A 23,293-nucleotide genomic window follows, 5' to 3' on the forward strand; every position below is an offset into this window, starting at 1 on the left:
ACATGGGCTGATTGATCGCAGTGAAACACATGCAGATTGATAGTAGTGGAACATGTGCTGATTGATCACAGTGAAACACGTGCTGATTGATCACGGTGAAACACATAATAATTAATTGCGTTGAAACATGTGCTGATTGATCGCGGTGAAACGCTTGCTAATTGATCGTGGTCAAATGCCTGATGATTGATCGCGATGAAATAAATGCTTATTAATCGCAGTGAAGCATGTGCTGATTGATCACAGTGAAACACCTGCTGATTGATCGCAGTGAAACACTCGCTCATCGATCACGGTGAAATAAATGTTGATTGATCACAGTGAAACACGGGCTGATTGATCACAGTGAAACACGTGAAGATTAATAGTAGTGGAACACGTGCTGATTGATCACACTGAAACACTTGCTGATTGATCGCAGTGAAACACTCGCTCGTCGATCACGGTGAAATAAATGCTGATTGATTACATTGAAACACGGGCTGATTGATCACAATGAAACACGTGAAGATTACTAGTAGTGGAACACGTGCTGATTGATCACAGTGAAACACTTGATTGTTCGCAGAGAAACACGTGCTGATTGATCATAGTGAAACATGTGCTAATTGATCGCAGTGAAACGCTTGCTGATTGATCACGGTGAAACACATGATGATTGATCGCGTTGAAACACATGCTGATTGATCACAGTGAAAAACATGATGATTGATTGCAGTGAAACGCTTGCTGTTTGAGCGAGGTGAAACACGTGCTGATTGATCGCAGTGAAACACATGCGGATTGATAGTAGTGGAACACGTGCTGATTGATCACAGTGAAACATGTGCTGATTGATCGCAGTGAAACACGTGCTGATTGATCACAGTGAAACACGTGCAGATTGATCCTAGTGAAATACGTGCTGATTGATCGCAGTGAAACACGTGCTTATTGATTGCAGTGACACACGTGCTTACTTATCACAGTGAAACACTTGCTTATTAATTGCAGTGACATACGTGCTTACTTATCACAGTGAAACACGTGCTGATTGATCACAGTGAAACAGGTGCTGATTGATCGGAGTGAAACGCTTGCTGATTGATCACTTTGAAACCCATGATGATTGATCGCGTTGAAACACGTGCTGATTGATCACAGTGAAACACATGATGATTGATCGCGGTGAAACGCTTGCAAATTGAGCGCTGTGTAGCAAGTGCTGATTGATCACAGTGAATCACGTGCTGATTGATCATAGTGAAACACGTGCTGATTGATCGCAGTGAAACACGTGCTGATTGATCGCAGTGAAACATGTGCTGATTGATCATAGTGAAACACGTGCTGATTGATCGCAGTGAAACATGTGCTGATTGATTGCAGTGAAACACGTGCTGATTGATCGCAGTGAAACACGTGCTGATTGATCACAGTGAAACACGTGCTGATTGATCGCAGTGAAACACATGCAGATTGATAGTAGTGGAACACGTGCTGATTGATCACAGTGAAACACGTGCTGATTGATCACAGTGAAACATGTGCTGATTGATCATAGTGAAACACGTGCTGATTGATCGCAGTGAAATATGTGCTGATTGATCGCAGTGAAACAAGTGCTGATTAATCACAGTGAAACGCGTGCTGATTGATTGCGGTGAAACGCTTGCTGATTGATCGCAGTGAAACACGTGCAAATTGATCGTAGTGAAACAAATGCTGATTGGTCACAGTGAAACAGGTGCTGATTGATCTCAGTGAAACACGTACTGATTGATCACAGTGAAACACGTGCAAATTGATCGTAGTGAAACAAATGCTGATTAGTCACAGTGAAATACGTGCTGATTGATCGCAGTGAAACACGTGCTTATTGATTGCAGTGACACACGTGCTGATTGATCACAGTGTAACGGGTGCTGACTGATCGCAGTGAAACGCTTGCTGATTGATCACTTTGAAACCCATGATGATTGATCGCGTTGAAACACGTGCTGATTGATCACAGTGAAACACATGATGATTGATCGCGGTGAAACGCTTGCTAATTGAGCGCGGTGAAGCACGTGCTGATTGATCACAGTGAAACACGTGCTGATTGATCACAGTGAAACACGTGCAGATTGATCATAGTGAAACACGTGCTGATTGATCGCAGTGAAACACGTGCTGATTGATCGCAGTGAAACACGTGCTGACTAATCGCAGTGAAACACGTGCTGATTGATCGCAGTGAAACAAGTGATGATTGATCGCGGTGAAACAGGTGCTGATTGATTGCGGCGAGACATATGCTGATTAATTGCAGTGAAACAAGTGCTGATTGATCGCGGTGAAACACGTGCTGATTGATCGCCGTGAAACATGTGCTGATTGATCGCAGTGAAACACTTGCTGATTGATCATGGTGAAACACGTGCTGATTGATCGCGGAGCAACTGGTGCTGACTGATCACAGTGAAACACGTGCTGGCTGATCTCAGTGAGACATGTGCTGATTGATCATGGTGAGCCATGTGCTGATTGATCACGGTGAAACATGTGCTGATTGATCGCAGTGAAACACGTGCAAATTGATCGTAGTGAAACACGTGCAAATAGATCGCAGTGAAACACATGCCGATTGATCGCAGTGAAACACGTGCTGATTGATCGCAGTGAGACATGTGCTGATTGATTGCAGTGAAACAAGTGCTCATTGATCGCGGTGAAACACGTGCTAATTGATTGCGGTGAGACGTGCTGATTGATGGCAGTGAAACAAGTGCTGATTGATCGCGGTGAAACACGTGCTGATTAATCGCGGTGAGGCATGTGCTGATTGATCACAGTGAAATACGTGCTGATTGATCGCAGTGAAATACTCGCTCATCGATCACGCTGAAATAAATGCTGATTGATCACAGTGAAACACGGGCTGATTGATCACAGTGAAACGTGCAGATTGATAGTAGTGGAACACGTGCTGATTGATCACGGTGAAACACTTGATGATTGATCGCAGTGAAACACGTGCTGATTGATCACGATGAAACATGTGCTGATTGATCGCAGTGAAACACATGCAGATTGATACTAGTGGAACAAGTGCTGATTGATCGCAGTGAAACACGTGCTGATTGATCGCAGTGAAACACGTGCTGACTGATCACAGTGAAACACGTGCTGATTGATCGCAGTGAAACAAGTGATGATTGATCGCGGTGAAACAGGTGCCGATTGATTGCGGCGAGACATTTGCTGACTAATTGCAGCGAAACAAGTGCTGATTGATTGCGGTGAAACACGTGCTGATTGATCGCAGTGAAATATTTGCTGATTGATCATGGTGAAACACGTGCTGATTGATCGCAGAGCAACGGGGGTGACTAATCACAGTGAAACACGTGCTGGCTGATCTCAGTGAAACATGTGCTGATTGATCGCAGAGCAACTGGTGCTGACTGATCACAGTGAAACACGTGCTGGCTGATCTCAGTGAGACACGTGCTGATTGATCACGGTGAGCCATGTGCTGATTGATTATGATAAAACGCTTGCTGATTGATTGCAATGAAACACTTGCTGATGGATCACGGTGAAACACGTGCTGATTGATCGCAGTGAAACACGTAATAATTGATCACGGTGAAACATGTGCTGATTGATCGTGGTGAAACGCTTGCTAATTGATCGTGGTCAAATGCCTGCTGATTGATCGCGATGAAACAAATGCTTATTAATCGCGGTGAAACACGTGCTGATTGATCGCAGTGAAACAAGTGATGATTGATCGCGGTGAAACAGGTGCTGATTGATTGCGGCGAGACATTTGCTGATTAATTGCAGTGAAACAAGTGCTGATTGATCGCGGTGAAACACGTGCTGATTGATCGCAGTGAAACACGTGCTGATTGATCGCAGTGAAACATTTGCTGACTGATCATGGTGAAACACGTGCTGATTGATCGCAGAGCAACTGGTGCTGACTGATCACAGTGAAACCACGTGCTGGCTGATCTCAGTGAAACATGTGCTGATTGATCGTAGAGCAACTGGTGCTGACTGATCACAGTGAAACACGTGCTGGCTGATCTCAGTGAGACACGTGCTGATTGATCATGGTGAGCCATGTGCTGATTGATTATGATAAAACGCTTGCTGATTGATTGCAATGAAACACTTGCTGATTGATCACGGTGAAACACGTGCTGATTGATCGCAGTGAAACACGTGCAAATTGATCGTAGTGAAACACGTGCAAATTGATCGCAGTGAAACACGTGCTGATTGATTGCAGTGAAACACATGCCGATTGATCGCAGTGAAACACGTGCTGATTGATCGCAGTGAGACATGTTCTGATTGATTGCGGTGAGACGTGCTGATTGATGGCAGTGAAACAAGTGCTGATTGATCGCAGTGAAACACGTGCTGATTAATCGCGGTGAGGCATGTGCTGATTGATCACAGTGAAATACGTGCTGATTGACCGCAGTGAAATATTCGCTCATCGATCACGCTGAAATAAATGCTGATTGATCACAGTGAAACACGGGCTGATTGATCACAGTGAAACGTGCAGATTGATAGTAGTGGAACACGTGCTGATTGATCACGGTGAAACACTTGATGATTGATCGCAGTGAAACACGTGCTGATTGATCACGATGAAACATGTGCTGATTGATCGCAGTGAAACACATGCAGATTGATACTAGTGGAACAAGTGCTGATTGATCGCAGTGAAACACGTGCTGATTGATCGCAGTGAAACACGTGCTGACTGATCACAGTGAAACACGTGCTGATTGATCGCAGTGAAACAGGTGCCGATTGATTGCGGCGAGACATTTGCTGACTAATTGCAGCGAAACAAGTGCTGATTGATTGCGGTGAAACACGTGCTGATTGATCGCAGTGAAATATTTGCTGATTGATCATGGTGAAACACGTGCTGATTGATTGCAGTGAAACACATGCCGATTGATCGCAGTGAAACACGTGCTGATTGATCGCAGTGAGACATGTTCTGATTGATTGCGGTGAGACGTGCTGATTGATGGCAGTGAAACAAGTGCTGATTGATCGCAGTGAAACACGTGCTGATTAATCGCGGTGAGGCATGTGCTGATTGATCACAGTGAAATACGTGCTGATTGACCGCAGTGAAATATTCGCTCATCGATCACGCTGAAATAAATGCTGATTGATCACAGTGAAACACGGGCTGATTGATCACAGTGAAACGTGCAGATTGATAGTAGTGGAACACGTGCTGATTGAGCACGGTGAAACACTTGATGATTGATCGCAGTGAAACACGTGCTGATTGATCACGATGAAACATGTGCTGATTGATCGCAGTGAAACATGTGCTGATTGATCACGGTGAAACATGTGCTGATTGATCGTGGTGAAACGCTTGCTAATTGATCGTGGTCAAATGCCTGCTGATTGATCGCGATGAAACAACTGCTTATTAATCGCGGTGAAACACGTGCTGATTGATCGCAGTGAAACACGAGCTGATTGATCGCAGTGAAACACGTGCTGATTGATCGCAGTGAAACACGAGCTGATTGATCGCAATGAAACACGTGCTGATTGATCGCAGTGAAACACGTACTGATTGATTGCAGTGAAACAAATGCTTATTAATCGTGGTGAAACACGTGCTGATTGATTGCAGTGAAACATGTGCTGATTGATCGTGGTGAAACGCTTGCTAATTGATCGTGGTCAAATGCCTGCTGATTGATCGCGATGAAACAAATGCTTATTAATCGCGGTGAAACACATGCTGATTGATAGCAGTAAAACACGTGCTGATTGATGGCAGTGAAACAAATGCTTATTAATCATGGTTAAACAGGTGCTGATTGATCGCAGTCAAACTCATGCTGATTGATCACAGTGAAACACGTGCTGATTGATTGCGGTGAAGCACGTGCTTATTGATTGCAGTGAAACACGTGCTGAGTGATCGCGGTGAAACACGTGCTGATAGCTCGCGGTGAAACACATGGTGAATGATTGCAGTAAAACTTTTGCTGATTGATTGCAGTGAAATACGTGTTGATAGATCGCGGTGAAATACGTGCTGATTGAAAGTGGCGAAACACTTGCTGATTGATCACATTGAAACACATGCTGGTGAATCACAGTGAAACACATGCTGATTGATCACAGTGAAACACGTGTTGATTGATCACAGTGAAACATGTGCTGATTGATCACAGTGAAACACATGCTGATTGATCGCAGTTGAAACACGTGCTGATTGATCGCGGTGAAACGCTTGCTGATTGAGCCCGGTGAAATACGTGCTGATTGATTGCAGTGAAACGCATGCAGATTGATAGTAGTGGAACACGTGCTGATTGATCACAGTGAAACACGTGCTGATTGATCACAGTGAAATGTGCTGATTGATCGTAGTGAAACACCTGCTGATTGATCGCAGTGAAACACGTGCTTATTGATCGCAGTGAAACACATGCTGACTGATCACGGTGAAACACATAATGATTGATCACGGTGAAACGCTTGCTGATTGAGCACGGTGAAACACGTGCTGATTGATCGCAGTGAAACACATGCAGATTGATAGTAGTGGAACACGTGCTGATTGATCACAGTGAAACATGTGCTGATTGATCACAGTGAAACACGTGCTGATTGATCACAGTGAAACACTTGATGATTGTTCGCAGTGAAACATGTGCTGATTGATCACGGTGAAACATATGCTGATTGATCGCAGTGAAACACATGCCGATTGATAGTAGAGGAACACGTGCTGATTGATCACAGTGAAACATGTGCTGATTGGTCGCAGTAAAACACGTGCTGATTGATCACAGTGAAACACATGATGATTGATCGCGTTGAAACACGTGCTGATTGATCACAGTGAAACACATGATGATTGATCGCGGTGAAACGCTTGCTGATTGAGCGCGGTGAAACACGTGCTGATTGATCACAGTGAAACACGTGCTGATTGATCACAGTGAAACACATGCTGAATGACCGCAGTGAAACATGTGCTTATTGATTGCAGTGAAACATGGGCTGATTGATCGCAGTGAAACACATGCACATTGATAGTAGTGGAACACGTGCTGATTGATCACAGTGAAACACGTGCTGATTGATCACAGTGAAACATGTGCTGATTGATCATAGTGAAACATGTGCTGATTGATCGCAGTGAAACATGTGCTTATTGATTGCAGTGAAACATGGGCTGATTGATCGCAGTGAAACACATGCAGATTGATAGTAGTGGAACATGTGCTGATTGATCACAGTGAAACATGTGCTGATTGATCGCAGTGAAACACATGCTGATTGATCACAGTGAAACACATGATGATTGATCGCTGTGAAACGCTTGCTGATTGAGCGCGGTGAAACACGTGCTGATTGATCACAGTGAAACACGTGCTGATTGATCACAGTGAAACACATGCTGAATGACCGCAGTGAAACACATGCTGAATGACCGCAGTGAAACACATGCTGAATGACCGCAGTGAAACATGTGCTTATTGATTGCAGTGAAACATGGGCTGATTGATCGCAGTGAAACACATGCAGATTGATAGTAGTGGAACACGTGCTGATTGATCGCAGTGAAACACGTGCTGATTGATCGCAGTGAAACACATAATAATTAATTGCGTTGAAACGTGCTGATTGATCGCGGTGAAACGCTTGCTAATTGATTGTGGTCAAATGCCTGATGATTGATCGCGATGTAACAAATGCTTATTAATCGCGGTGAAGCATGTGCTGATTGATCACAGTGAAACACCTGCTGATTGATCGCAGTGAAACACTCGCTCATCGATCACGGTGAAATAAATGTTGATTGATCACAGTGAAACACGGGCTGATTGATCACAGTGAAACACGTGAAGATTAATAGTAGTGGAACACGTGCTGATTGATCACAGTGAAAAACATGCTGGTTGATCGCACTTAAAGGCTTGCTGACTGATCACTGTGAAACACGTGCTGATTGATCGCAGTGAAACACGTGCTGATCGATTGCGGTGAGCCATGTGCTGATTGATTATGATAAAACGCTTGCTGATTGATTGCGGTGAAACACGTGCTGATTGATCACGGTGAAACGTGCAGATTGATCGCGGAGAAGCAAATGCTGATTGATCGCAGTGAAACACGTGCTGATTGATCGCGGTGAGACACGTGCTGATTGAGTATGATAAAACGCTTGCTGATTAATTGTGGTGAAACTCTTGCTGATTGGTCACAGATAAACACGTGCTGATTGATCACAGTGAAACACATGCTTATTGATCGCAGTGAAACACGTGCTTACATATCACAGTGAAACACGTGCTGCTTGATCGCAGAGAAACAGGTGCTGATCGATCGCAGCGAAACATGTGCCGATCGATCACAGTGAGCCATGTGCTGATTGATTATGATGAAACACTTTCTGATTGATTGCGGTGAAACAAATGCTGATTGATTGCGGTGAAACACTTGCTGATTGATCGCAGTGAAAGACGTGCAAATTGATCGTAGTGAAACACATGCTGATGGATATCAGTGAAACACATGCAAATTGATCGTAGTGAAACACATGCTGATTGATGGCAGTGAAACACGTGCTCATTGATCACAGTGAAACATGTGCTGATTGATCACAGTGAAACACGTGCTGATCGATCGCGGTGAGACATGAGATGATTGCGTATGATAAAACGCTTGCTGATTGATCACAGTGAAACACGTGCAGATTGATCCTGGTGAAATACGTGCTGATTGATCACAGTGAAACGCGTGCTTATTGATTAAAGTGACACACATGCTTATTATCACAGTGAAACACGTGCTGATTGATCGCAGTGAAACACTTGCTGATTGATCACAGTGAAACACATGATGATTGATCGCGTTGAAACACGTGCTGATTGATCACAGTGAAACACATGATGATTGATCGCGGTGAAACGCTTGCTGATTGAGCGTGGTGAAACACGTGCTGATTGATCGCAGTGAAATACATGCAGATTGATAGTAGTGGAATATGTGCTGATTGATCGCAGTCAAACTCATGCTGATTGATCACAGTGAAACACGTGCTGAGTGATCGTGGTGAAACACGTGCTGATTGATCACAGTGAAACACATGATTGATCGCGTTGAAACACGTGCTGATTGATCACAGTGAAACACTTGATTGATCGCGGTGAAACGCTTGCTGATTGAACGTGGTGAAACACGTGCTGATTGATCGCAGTGAAATACATGCAGATTGATAGTAGTGGAATATGTGCTGATTGATCGCAGTCAAACTCATGCTGATTGATCACAGTGAAACACGTGCTGATTGATTGCGGTGAAGCATGTGCTTATTAATCGCAGTGAAACACGTGCTGAGTGATCGCGATGAAACACGTGCTGATTGATCACTGTGAAACCCATGATGATTGATCGCGTTGAAACACGTGCTGATTGATCACGGTGACACACATGATGATTGATCGCGTTGAAACACGTGCTGATGGATCACAGTGACACACATGATGATTGATTGCGGTGAAACGCTTGCTGATCGATCATGGTGAAACATGTGCTGATCGATCGTGGTGAGACACGTGCTGATTGATTATGATAAAACACGTGCTGATTGATTGCGGTAAAACGCTTGCTGATTGATCGCGATAAAAGGCTTGCTGATTTATCACGGTGAAATATATGCTGATTGATCGCAGTGAAAGATGTGCTGATTGATCATACTGAAACACAGGCAGATCGATCATGATGAAACATGTGCTGATCAATCGCAGTGAAACACATGCTGATTGATCACAGTGAAACACGTGCTGATTGATCACAGAGAAACACGTGCAGATTGATCACGGTGAAACACCTGCTGATTGATTACAGTGAAAATCATGCTGATTGATCACAGTGAAACTCGTGCTGATTGATCGCTGAGAAACATGTGCAGATTGGTCTTAGTGAAACACGTGCAGATTGATCGTAGTGAAAAATGTGCTGATCGAGCGAAGTGAAACACGTACTGACCGATCGCGGTGTGGCACATGCTGATTGATTATGATAAAACGCTTGCTGATTGATTGCGGTGAAACGCTTGCTGATTGATCTTGGTGAAACAAATGCTGATTGATCGCAGTGAAACATGTGCTGATTGATCGCGGTGAAACACGTGCTGATTGATCGCAGTGAAACAGGTGCTGATTGATCGCAGTGAAAAATGTGGTGATTGATCGTGATAGAAGGCTTGTTGATTGATCACAGTGAAACACGTGCTGATTGATATCAGTGAAACAGGTGCTGATTGATCACAGTGAAACACGTGCTGATCGATCACGATGAGACACATGCTGATTGAGTATGATAAAACGCTTGCTGATTGATTGCGGTGAAACATGTGCTGATTGATCACGGTGAAACAAATGCTGATTGATTGCAGTGAAACATGTGCAGAGTGATCGTAGTGAAACACGTGCTGATTGATTGCAGTGAAACACATGTTGACTGATCACGGTGAGGCACGTGCTGATTGATCACAGTGAAACACGTGCTGACTGATCGCAGTGAAACACATGATGATTGATCACAGTGAAACACGTGCTGATTGATCGCAGTGAAACATGTGCTAATTGATCACAGTGAATAACGTGCTGATTGATCACGGTGAAACACATGCTGATTGATCGCAGTGAAATACGTGCTGATTGATTGCAGTGAAACACGTGCTTATTTATCACAGAGAAACACGTGCTGATTGATCGCAGAGAAACAGGTGCTGATTGATCGCAGTGAAAAATGTGGTGATTGATCGTGATAGAAGGCTTGTTGATTGATCACAGTGAAACACGTGCTGATTGATATCAGTGAAACAGGTGCTGATTGATCACAGTGAAACACGTGCTGATTGATAGCAGTGAAACATGTGCTGATTGATCACAGTGAAACACGTGATGATCGATCACGATGAGACACATGCTGATTGAGTATGATAAAACGCTTGCTGATTGATTGCGGTGAAACATGTGCTAATTGATCACGGTGAAACAAATGCTGATTGATTGCAGTGAAACATGTGCAGAGTGATCGTAGTGAAACACGTGCTGATTGATTGCAGTGAAACACGTGTTGATTGATCACGGTGAGGCACGTGCTGATTGATCACAGTGAAACACGTGCTGACTGATCGCAGTGAAACACATGCTGATTGATCACAGTGAAACACGTGCTGATTGATCGCAGTGAAACATGTGCTAATTGATCGCAGTGAAACGTGCTAATTGATTGCAGTGAAACATGTGCTAATTGATCGCAGTGAAACACGTGCTGATTGATTGCAGTGAAACACGTGCTGATTGATCACAGTGAGACACGAGCTGATTGCGTATGATAAAATGCTTGCTGATTGATTGTGGTGAAATGCTTGCTGATTGATCACGGTGAAACAAATGCTGATTGATTGCAGTGAAACACGTGCAAATTGATCGTAGTGAAACATGTGCTGATTGATCGCAGTGAAACACGTGCTGATCGATCGAGGTGAGACATGTGCTGATTGATTATGATAAAACGCTTGCTGATTGATTGCAGTGAAACGCTTGGTGATTGATCACAGTGAACCAAATGCTGATTGATCGTAGTGAAATATGTGCTGATTGATCACCGAGAAGCATGTGCTGATTGATCACGGTGAAGCATGTGATGATTGATCGCGGTGAAACACTTGCTGATCGATCATGGTGAAACAAATGCTGATTGATCACAGTGAAACACGTGTTGATTGTTCACAGTGAAATATGTGCTGATTGATCGCAGTGAAACACATGCTGATTGATCGCAGTGAAACACGTGCTGACTGATTGCGGTGAAATGCTTGCTGATCGATCGCGGTGAAACGTGTGCTGATCGATCACGGTGAAACATGTGCTGATGGATTGAAATAAAATTCTTGCTGATTGATCACAGTGAAACATGTGCTGATCGATTGCGGTGAAATGCTTGCTTATTGATCGCAGTGAAATGCCTGCTGATTGATCGCGGTGAAATGCGCGCTGATTGATCACAGTGAAACACGTGTTGTTTGATCATATTGAAACACATGCTGATTGATCGCGGTGAAATGCGTGCTGATTGATCCCAGTGAAATGCCTGCTGATCTATCACGTTGAAACAAGTGCTAATCGATCGCGGTGAAACTTGTGCTGATCGATTGCAATAAAACTCTTGCTGTTTGGTCAGAGTGAAACATGTGCTGATTGATCATAGTGAAACACATGCTGATCGATCACAGTGAAACACGTGCTGATCAATCACAGTGAAACACATGCTGATTCATCGCGGTGAAACAGATGCTGATTGATCGCAGTGAAACACGTGCTGATGGAATGCGGTGAAACACGGGCTGATTGATCACAGTGAAACACATAATGATTGATCGCGATGAAACGCTTGCCGATTGAGCGCGGTGAAACACGTGCTGATTGATCGCAGTGAAATACATGCAGATTGATAGTAGTGGAACACGTGCTGATTGATCACAGTGAAACACGTGCTGACTGATCACAGTGAAACATGTGCTGATTGATCATAGTGAAACAAGTGCTGATTGATTGCAGTGAAACATGTGCTTATTGATTGCAGTGAAACATGGGCTGATTGATCGCAGTGAAACACATGCAGATTGATAGTAGTGGAACACGTGCTGATTGATCACAGTGAAACATGTGCTGATTGATCGCAGTGAAACACGTGCTGATTGATCACGGTGAAACACTTGATGATTGTTCGCAGTGAAACATGTACTGATTGATCACGGTGAAAGATGTGCTGATTGATCGCAGTGAAACACATGCAGATTGACAGTAGTGGAACAGGTGCTGATTGATCACAGTGAAACATGTGCTGATTGGTCGCAGTGAAACACGTGCTGATTGATCACAGTGAAACACATGATGATTGATCGCGTTGAAACATGTGCTGATTGATCACAGTGAAACACATAATGATTGATCGCGGTGAAACGCTTGCTGATTGAGCGCGGTGAAACACGTGCTGATTGATCACAGTGAAACACGTGCTGATTGATCACAGTGAAACACGTGCTGAATGATCGCAGTGAAACATGTGCTTATTGATTGCAGTGAAACATGGGCTGATTGATCGCAGTGAAACACATGCAGATTGATAGTAGTGGAACATGTGCTGATTGATCACAGTGAAACACGTGCTGATTGATCACGGTGAAACACATAATAATTAATTGCGTTGAAACATGTGCTGATTGATCGCGGTGAAACGCTTGCTAATTGATCGTGGTCAAATGCCTGATGATTGATCGCGATGAAATAAATGCTTATTAATCGCAGTGAAGCATGTGCTGATTGATCACAGTGAAACACCTGCTGATTGATCGCAGTGAAACACTCGCTCATCGATCACGGTGAAATAAATGTTGATTGATCACAGTGAAACACGGGCTGATTGATCACAGTGAAACACGTGAAGATTAATAGTAGTGGAACACGTGCTGATTGATCACACTGAAACACTTGCTGATTGATCGCAGTGAAACACTCGCTCGTCGATCACGGTGAAATAAATGCTGATTGATTACATTGAAACACGGGCTGATTGATCACAATGAAACACGTGAAGATTACTAGTAGTGGAACACGTGCTGATTGATCACAGTGAAACACTTGATTGTTCGCAGAGAAACACGTGCTGATTGATCATAGTGAAACATGTGCTAATTGATCGCAGTGAAACGCTTGCTGATTGATCACGGTGAAACACATGATGATTGATCGCGTTGAAACACATGCTGATTGATCACAGTGAAAAACATGATGATTGATTGCAGTGAAACGCTTGCTGTTTGAGCGAGGTGAAACACGTGCTGATTGATCGCAGTGAAACACATGCGGATTGATAGTAGTGGAACACGTGCTGATTGATCACAGTGAAACATGTGCTGATTGATCGCAGTGAAACACGTGCTGATTGATCACAGTGAAACACGTGCAGATTGATCCTAGTGAAATACGTGCTGATTGATCGCAGTGAAACACGTGCTTATTGATTGCAGTGACACACGTGCTTACTTATCACAGTGAAACACTTGCTTATTAATTGCAGTGACATACGTGCTTACTTATCACAGTGAAACACGTGCTGATTGATCACAGTGAAACAGGTGCTGATTGATCGGAGTGAAACGCTTGCTGATTGATCACTTTGAAACCCATGATGATTGATCGCGTTGAAACACGTGCTGATTGATCACAGTGAAACACATGATGATTGATCGCGGTGAAACGCTTGCAAATTGAGCGCTGTGTAACAAGTGCTGATTGATCACAGTGAATCACGTGCTGATTGATCATAGTGAAACACGTGCTGATTGATCGCAGTGAAACACGTGCTGATTGATCGCAGTGAAACATGTGCTGATTGATCATAGTGAAACACGTGCTGATTGATCGCAGTGAAACATGTGCTGATTGATCGCAGTGAAACACGTGCTGATTGATCGCAGTGAAACACGTGCTGATTGATCACAGTGAAACACGTGCTGATTGATCGCAGTGAAACACATGCAGATTGATAGTAGTGGAACACGTGCTGATTGATCACAGTGAAACACGTGCTGATTGATCACAGTGAAACATGTGCTGATTGATCATAGTGAAACACGTGCTGATTGATCGCAGTGAAATATGTGCTGATTGATCGCAGTGAAACAAGTGCTGATTAATCACAGTGAAACGCGTGCTGATTGATTGCGGTGAAACGCTTGCTGATTGATCGCAGTGAAACACGTGCAAATTGATCGTAGTGAAACAAATGCTGATTGGTCACAGTGAAACAGGTGCTGATTGATCTCAGTGAAACACGTACTGATTGATCACAGTGAAACACGTGCAAATTGATCGTAGTGAAACAAATGCTGATTAGTCACAGTGAAATACGTGCTGATTGATCGCAGTGAAACACGTGCTTATTGATTGCAGTGACACACGTGCTGATTGATCACAGTGTAACAGGTGCTGACTGATCGCAGTGAAACGCTTGCTGATTGATCACTTTGAAACCCATGATGATTGATCGCGTTGAAACACGTGCTGATTGATCACAGTGAAACACATGATGATTGATCGCGGTGAAACGCTTGCTAATTGAGCGCGGTGAAGCACGTGCTGATTGATCACAGTGAAACACGTGCTGATTGATCACAGTGAAACACGTGCAGATTGATCATAGTGAAACACGTGCTGATTGATCGCAGTGAAACACGTGCTGATTGATCGCAGTGAAACACGTGCTGACTAATCGCAGTGAAACACGTGCTGATTGATCGCAGTGAAACAAGTGATGATTGATCGCGGTGAAACAGGTGCTGATTGATTGCGGCGAGACATATGCTGATTAATTGCAGTGAAACAAGTGCTGATTGATCGCGGTGAAACACGTGCTGATTGATCGCCGTGAAACATGTGCTGATTGATCGCAGTGAAACACTTGCTGATTGATCATGGTGAAACACGTGCTGATTGATGGCAGAGCAACTGGTGCTGACTGATCGCAGTGAAACACGTGCTGGCTGATCTCAGTGAGACATGTGCTGATTGATCATGGTGAGCCATGTGCTGATTGATCACGGTGAAACATGTGCTGATTGATCGCAGTGAAACACGTGCAAATTGATCGTAGTGAAACACGTGCAAATAGATCGCAGTGAAACACATGCCGATTGATCGCAGTGAAACACGTGCTGATTGATCGCAGTGAGACATGTGCTGATTGATTGCAGTGAAACAAGTGCTCATTGATCGCGGTGAAACACGTGCTAATTGATTGCGATGAGACGTGCTGATTGATGGCAGTGAAACAAGTGCTGATTGATCGCGGTGAAACACGTGCTGATTAATCGCGGTGAGGCATGTGCTGATTGATCACAGTGAAATACGTGCTGATTGATCGCAGTGAAATACTCGCTCATCGATCACGCTGAAATAAATGCTGATTGATCACAGTGAAACACGGGCTGATTGATCACAGTGAAACGTGCAGATTGATAGTAGTGGAACACGTGCTGATTGATCACGGTGAAACACTTGATGATTGATCGCAGTGAAACACGTGCTGATTGATCACGATGAAACATGTGCTGATTGATCGCAGTGAAACACATGCAGATTGATACTAGTGGAACAAGTGCTGATTGATCGCAGTGAAACACGTGCTGATTGATCGCAGTGAAACACGTGCTGACTGATCACAGTGAAACACGTGCTGATTGATCGCAGTGAAACAAGTGATGATTGATCGCGGTGAAACAGGTGCCGATTGATTGCGGCGAGACATTTGCTGACTAATTGCAGCGAAACAAGTGCTGATTGATTGCGGTGAAACACGTGCTGATTGATCGCAGTGAAATATTTGCTGATTGATCATGGTGAAACACGTGCTGATTGATCGCAGAGCAACGGGGGTGACTAATCACAGTGAAACACGTGCTGGCTGATCTCAGTGAAACATGTGCTGATTGATCGCAGAGCAACTGGTGCTGACTGATCACAGTGAAACACGTGCTGGCTGATCTCAGTGAGACACGTGCTGATTGATCATGGTGAGCCATTTGCTGATTGATCACGGTGAAACACATGCTGATTGATCGCAGTGAAACACGTGCTGATTGATCGCAGTGAAATACATGCAGATTGATAGTAGTGGAATATGTGCTGATTGATCGCAGTCAAACTCATGCTGATTGATCACAGTGAAACACGTGCTGATTGATTGCGGTGAAGCATGTGCTTATTAATCGCAGTGAAACACGTGCTGAGTGATCGCGATGAAACACGTGCTGATTGATCACTGTGAAACCCATGATGATTGATCGCGTTGAAACACGTGCTGATTGATCACAGTGAAACACGTGCTGATTGATCACAGTGAAACACGTGCTGAATGATCGCAGTGAAACATGTGCTTATTGATTGCAGTGAAACATGGGCTGATTGATCGCAGTGAAACACATGCAGATTGATAGTAGTGGAACATGTGCTGATTGATCACAGTGAAACACGTGCTGATTGATCACGGTGAAACACATAATAATTAATTGCGTTGAAACATGTGCTGATTGATCGCGGTGAAACGCTTGCTAATTGATCATGGTCAAATGCCTGATGATTGATCGCGATGAAATAAATGCTTATTAATCGCAGTGAAGCATGTGCTGATTGATCACAGTGAAACACCTGCTGATTGATCGCAGTGAAACACTCGCTCATCGATCACGGTGAAATAAATGTTGATTGATCACAGTGAAACACGGGCTGATTGATCACAGTGAAACACGTGAAGATTAATAGTAGTGGAACACGTGCTGATTGATCACACTGAAACACTTGCTGATTGATCGCAGTGAAACACTCGCTCGTCGATCACGGTGAAATAAATGCTGATTGATTACATTGAAACACGGGCTGATTGATCACAATGAAACACGTGAAGATTACTAGTAGTGGAACACGTGCTGATTGATCACAGTGAAACACTTGATTGTTCGCAGAGAAACACGTGCTGATTGATCATAGTGAAACATGTGCTAATTGATCGCAGTGAAACGCTTGCTGATTGATCACGGTGAAACACATGATGATTGATCGCGTTGAAACACATGCTGATTGATCACAGTGAAAAACATGATGATTGATTGCAGTGAAACGCTTGCTGTTTGAGCGAGGTGAAACACGTGCTGATTGATCGCAGTGAAACACATGCGGATTGATAGTAGTGGAACACGTGCTGATTGATCACAGTGAAACATGTGCTGATTGATCGCAGTGAAACACGTGCTGATTGATCACAGTGAAACACGTGCAGATTGATCCTAGTGAAATACGTGCTGATTGATCGCAGTGAAACACGTGCTTATTGATTGCAGTGACACACGTGCTTACTTATCACAGTGAAACACTTGCTTATTAATTGCAGTGACATACGTGCTTACTTATCACAGTGAAACACGTGCTGATTGATCACAGTGAAACAGGTGCTGATTGATCGGAGTGAAACGCTTGCTGATTGATCACTGTGAAACCCATGATGATTGATCGCGTTGAAACACGTGCTGATTGATCACAGTGAAACACATGATGATTGATCGCGGTGAAACGCTTGCAAATTGAGCGCTGTGTAACAAGTGCTGATTGATCACAGTGAATCACGTGCTGATTGATCATAGTGAAACACGTGCTGATTGATCGCAATGAAACACGTGCTGATTGATCGCAGTGAAACATGTGCTGATTGATCATAGTGAAACACGTGCTGATTGATCGCAGTGAAACATGTGCTGATTGATCGCAGTGAAACACGTGCTGATTGATCGCAGTGAAACACGTGCTGATTGATCACAGTGAAACACGTGCTGATTGATCGCAGTGAAACACATGCAGATTGATAGTAGTGGAACACGTGCTGATTGATCACAGTGAAACATGTGCTGATTGATCACAGTGAAACATGTGCTGATTGATCATAGTGAAACACGTGCTGATTGATCGCAGTGAAATATGTGCTGATTGATCGCAGTGAAACAAGTGCTGATTAATCACAGTGAAACGCGTGCTGATTGATTGCGGTGAAACGCTTGCTGATTGATCGCAGTGAAACACGTGCAAATTGATCGTAGTGAAACAAATGCTGATTGGTCACAGTGAAACAGGTGCTGATTGATCTCAGTGAAACACGTACTGATTGATCACAGTGAAACACGTGCAAATTGATCGTAGTGAAACAAATGCTGATTAGTCACAGTGAAATACGTGCTGATTGATCGCAGTGAAACACGTGCTTATTGATTGCAGTGACACACGTGCTGATTGATCACAGTGTAACAGGTGCTGACTGATCGCAGTGAAACGCTTGCTGATTGATCACTTTGAAACCCATGATGATTGATCGCGTTGAAACACGTGCTGATTGATCACAGTGAAACACATGATGATTGATCGCGGTGAAACGCTTGCTAATTGAGCGCGGTGAAGCACGTGCTGATTGATCACAGTGAAACACGTGCTGATTGATCACAGTGAAACACGTGCAGATTGATCATAGTGAAACACGTGCTGATTGATCGCAGTGAAACACGTGCTGATTGATCGCAGTGAAACACGTGCTGACTAATCGCAGTGAAACACGTGCTGATTGATCGCAGTGAAACAAGTGATGATTGATCGCGGTGAAACAGGTGCTGATTGATTGCGGCGAGACATATGCTGATTAATTGCAGTGAAACAAGTGCTGATTGATCGCGGTGAAACACGTGCTGATTGATCGCCGTGAAACATGTGCTGATTGATCGCAGTGAAACACTTGCTGATTGATCATGGTGAAACACGTGCTGATTGATCGCAGAGCAACTGGTGCTGACTGATCGCAGTGAAACACGTGCTGGCTGATCTCAGTGAGACATGTGCTGATTGATCATGGTGAGCCATGTGCTGATTGATCACGGTGAAACATGTGCTGATTGATCGCAGTGAAACACGTGCAAATTGATCGTAGTGAAACACGTGCAAATAGATCGCAGTGAAACACATGCCGATTGATCGCAGTGAAACACGTGCTGATTGATCGCAGTGAGACATGTGCTGATTGATTGCAGTGAAACAAGTGCTCATTGATCGCGGTGAAACACGTGCTAATTGATTGCGATGAGACGTGCTGATTGATGGCAGTGAAACAAGTGCTGATTGATCGCGGTGAAACACGTGCTGATTAATCGCGGTGAGGCATGTGCTGATTGATCACAGTGAAATACGTGCTGATTGATCGCAGTGAAATACTCGCTCATCGATCACGCTGAAATAAATGCTGATTGATCACAGTGAAACACGGGCTGATTGATCACAGTGAAACGTGCAGATTGATAGTAGTGGAACACGTGCTGATTGATCACGGTGAAACACTTGATGATTGATCGCAGTGAAACACGTGCTGATTGATCACGATGAAACATGTGCTGATTGATCGCAGTGAAACACATGCAGATTGATACTAGTGGAACAAGTGCTGATTGATCGCAGTGAAACACGTGCTGATTGATCGCAGTGAAACACGTGCTGACTGATCACAGTGAAACACGTGCTGATTGATCGCAGTGAAACAAGTGATGATTGATCGCGGTGAAACAGGTGCCGATTGATTGCGGCGAGACATTTGCTGACTAATTGCAGCGAAACAAGTGCTGATTGATTGCGGTGAAACACGTGCTGATTGATCGCAGTGAAATATTTGCTGATTGATCATGGTGAAACACGTGCTGATTGATCGCAGAGCAACGGGGGTGACTAATCACAGTGAAACACGTGCTGGCTGATCTCAGTGAAACATGTGCTGATTGATCGCAGAGCAACTGGTGCTGACTGATCACAGTGAAACACGTGCTGGCTGATCTCAGTGAGACACGTGCTGATTGATCATGGTGAGCCATTTGCTGATTGATCACGGTGAAACACATGCTGATTGATCGCAGTGAAACACGTGCTGATTGATCGCAGTGAAATACATGCAGATTGATAGTAGTGGAATATGTGCTGATTGATCGCAGTCAAACTCATGCTGATTGATCACAGTGAAACACGTGCTGATTGATTGCGGTGAAGCATGTGCTTATTAATCGCAGTGAAACACGTGCTGAGTGATCGCGATGAAACACGTGCTGATTGATCACTGTGAAACCCATGATGATTGATCGCGTTGAAACACGTGCTGATTGATCACGGTGACACACATGATGATTGATCGCGTTGAAACACGTGCTGATGGATCACAGTGACACACATGATGATTGATTGCGGTGAAACGCTTGCTGATCGATCATGGTGAAACATGTGCTGATCGATCGTGGTGAGACACGTGCTGATTGATTATGATAAAACACGTGCTGATTAATCGCGGTGAGGCATGTGCTGATTGATCACAGTGAAATACGTGCTGATTGATCGCAGTGAAATACTCGCTCATCGATCACGCTGAAATAAATGCTGATTGATCACAGTGAAACACGGGCTGATTGATCACAGTGAAACGTGCAGATTGATAGTAGTGGAACACGTGCTGATTGATCACGGTGAAACACTTGATGATTGATCGCAGTGAAACACGTGCTGATTGATCACGATGAAACATGTGCTGATTGATCGCAGTGAAACACATGCAGATTGATACTAGTGGAACAAGTGCTGATTGATCGCAGTGAAACACGTGCTGATTGATCGCAGTGAAACACGTGCTGACTGATCACAGTGAAACACGTGCTGATTGATCGCAGTGAAACAAGTGATGATTGATCGCGGTGAAACAGGTGCCGATTGATTGCGGCGAGACATTTGCTGACTAATTGCAGCGAAACAAGTGCTGATTGATTGCGGTGAAACACGTGCTGATTGATCGCAGTGAAATATTTGCTGATTGATCATGGTGAAACACGTGCTGATTGATCGCAGAGCAACGGGGGTGACTAATCACAGTGAAACACGTGCTGGCTGATCTCAGTGAAACATGTGCTGATTGATCGCAGAGCAACTGGTGCTGACTGATCACAGTGAAACACGTGCTGGCTGATCTCAGTGAGACACGTGCTGATTGATCATGGTGAGCCATTTGCTGATTGATCACGGTGAAACACATGCTGATTGATCGCAGTGAAACACGTGCTGATTGATCGCAGTGAAATACATGCAGATTGATAGTAGTGGAATATGTGCTGATTGATCGCAGTCAAACTCATGCTGATTGATCACAGTGAAACACGTGCTGATTGATTGCGGTGAAGCATGTGCTTATTAATCGCAGTGAAACACGTGCTGAGTGATCGCGATGAAACACGTGCTGATTGATCACTGTGAAACCCATGATGATTGATCGCGTTGAAACACGTGCTGATTGATCACGGTGACACACATGATGATTGATCGCGTTGAAACACGTGCTGATGGATCACAGTGACACACATGATGATTGATTGCGGTGAAACGCTTGCTGATCGATCATGGTGAAACATGTGCTGATCGATCGTGGTGAGACACGTGCTGATTGATTATGATAAAACACGTGCTGATTAATCGCGGTGAGGCATGTGCTGATTGATCACAGTGAAATACGTGCTGATTGATCGCAGTGAAATACTCGCTCATCGATCACGCTGAAATAAATGCTGATTGATCACAGTGAAACACGGGCTGATTGATCACAGTGAAACGTGCAGATTGATAGTAGTGGAACACGTGCTGATTGATCACGGTGAAACACTTGATGATTGATCGCAGTGAAACACGTGCTGATTGATCACGATGAAACATGTGCTGATTGATCGCAGTGAAACACATGCAGATTGATACTAGTGGAACAAGTGCTGATTGATCGCAGTGAAACACGTGCTGATTGATCGCAGTGAAACACGTGCTGACTGATCACAGTGAAACACGTGCTGATTGATCGCAGTGAAACAAGTGATGATTGATCGCGGTGAAACAGGTGCCGATTGATTGCGGCGAGACATTTGCTGACTAATTGCAGCGAAACAAGTGCTGATTGATTGCGGTGAAACACGTGCTGATTGATCGCAGTGAAATATTTGCTGATTGATCATGGTGAAACACGTGCTGATTGATCGCAGAGCAACGGGGGTGACTAATCACAGTGAAACACGTGCTGGCTGATCTCAGTGAAACATGTGCTGATTGATCGCAGAGCAACTGGTGCTGACTGATCACAGTGAAACACGTGCTGGCTGATCTCAGTGAGACACGTGCTGATTGATCATGGTGAGCCATTTGCTGATTGATCACGGTGAAACACATGCTGATTGATCGCAGTGAAACACGTGCTGATTGATCGCAGTGAAATACATGCAGATTGATAGTAGTGGAATATGTGCTGATTGATCGCAGTCAAACTCATGCTGATTGATCACAGTGAAACACGTGCTGATTGATTGCGGTGAAGCATGTGCTTATTAATCGCAGTGAAACACGTGCTGAGTGATCGCGATGAAACACGTGCTGATTGATCACTGTGAAACCCATGATGATTGATCGCGTTGAAACACGTGCTGATTGATCACGGTGACACACATGATGATTGATCGCGTTGAAACACGTGCTGATGGATCACAGTGACACACATGATGATTGATTGCGGTGAAACGCTTGCTGATCGATCATGGTGAAACATGTGCTGATCGATCGTGGTGAGACACGTGCTGATTGATTAT

Source organism: Carcharodon carcharias, chromosome 13 (assembly GCF_017639515.1).
Source record: "Carcharodon carcharias isolate sCarCar2 chromosome 13, sCarCar2.pri, whole genome shotgun sequence".
NCBI classification, from domain to species: Eukaryota; Metazoa; Chordata; class Chondrichthyes; order Lamniformes; family Lamnidae; genus Carcharodon; species Carcharodon carcharias.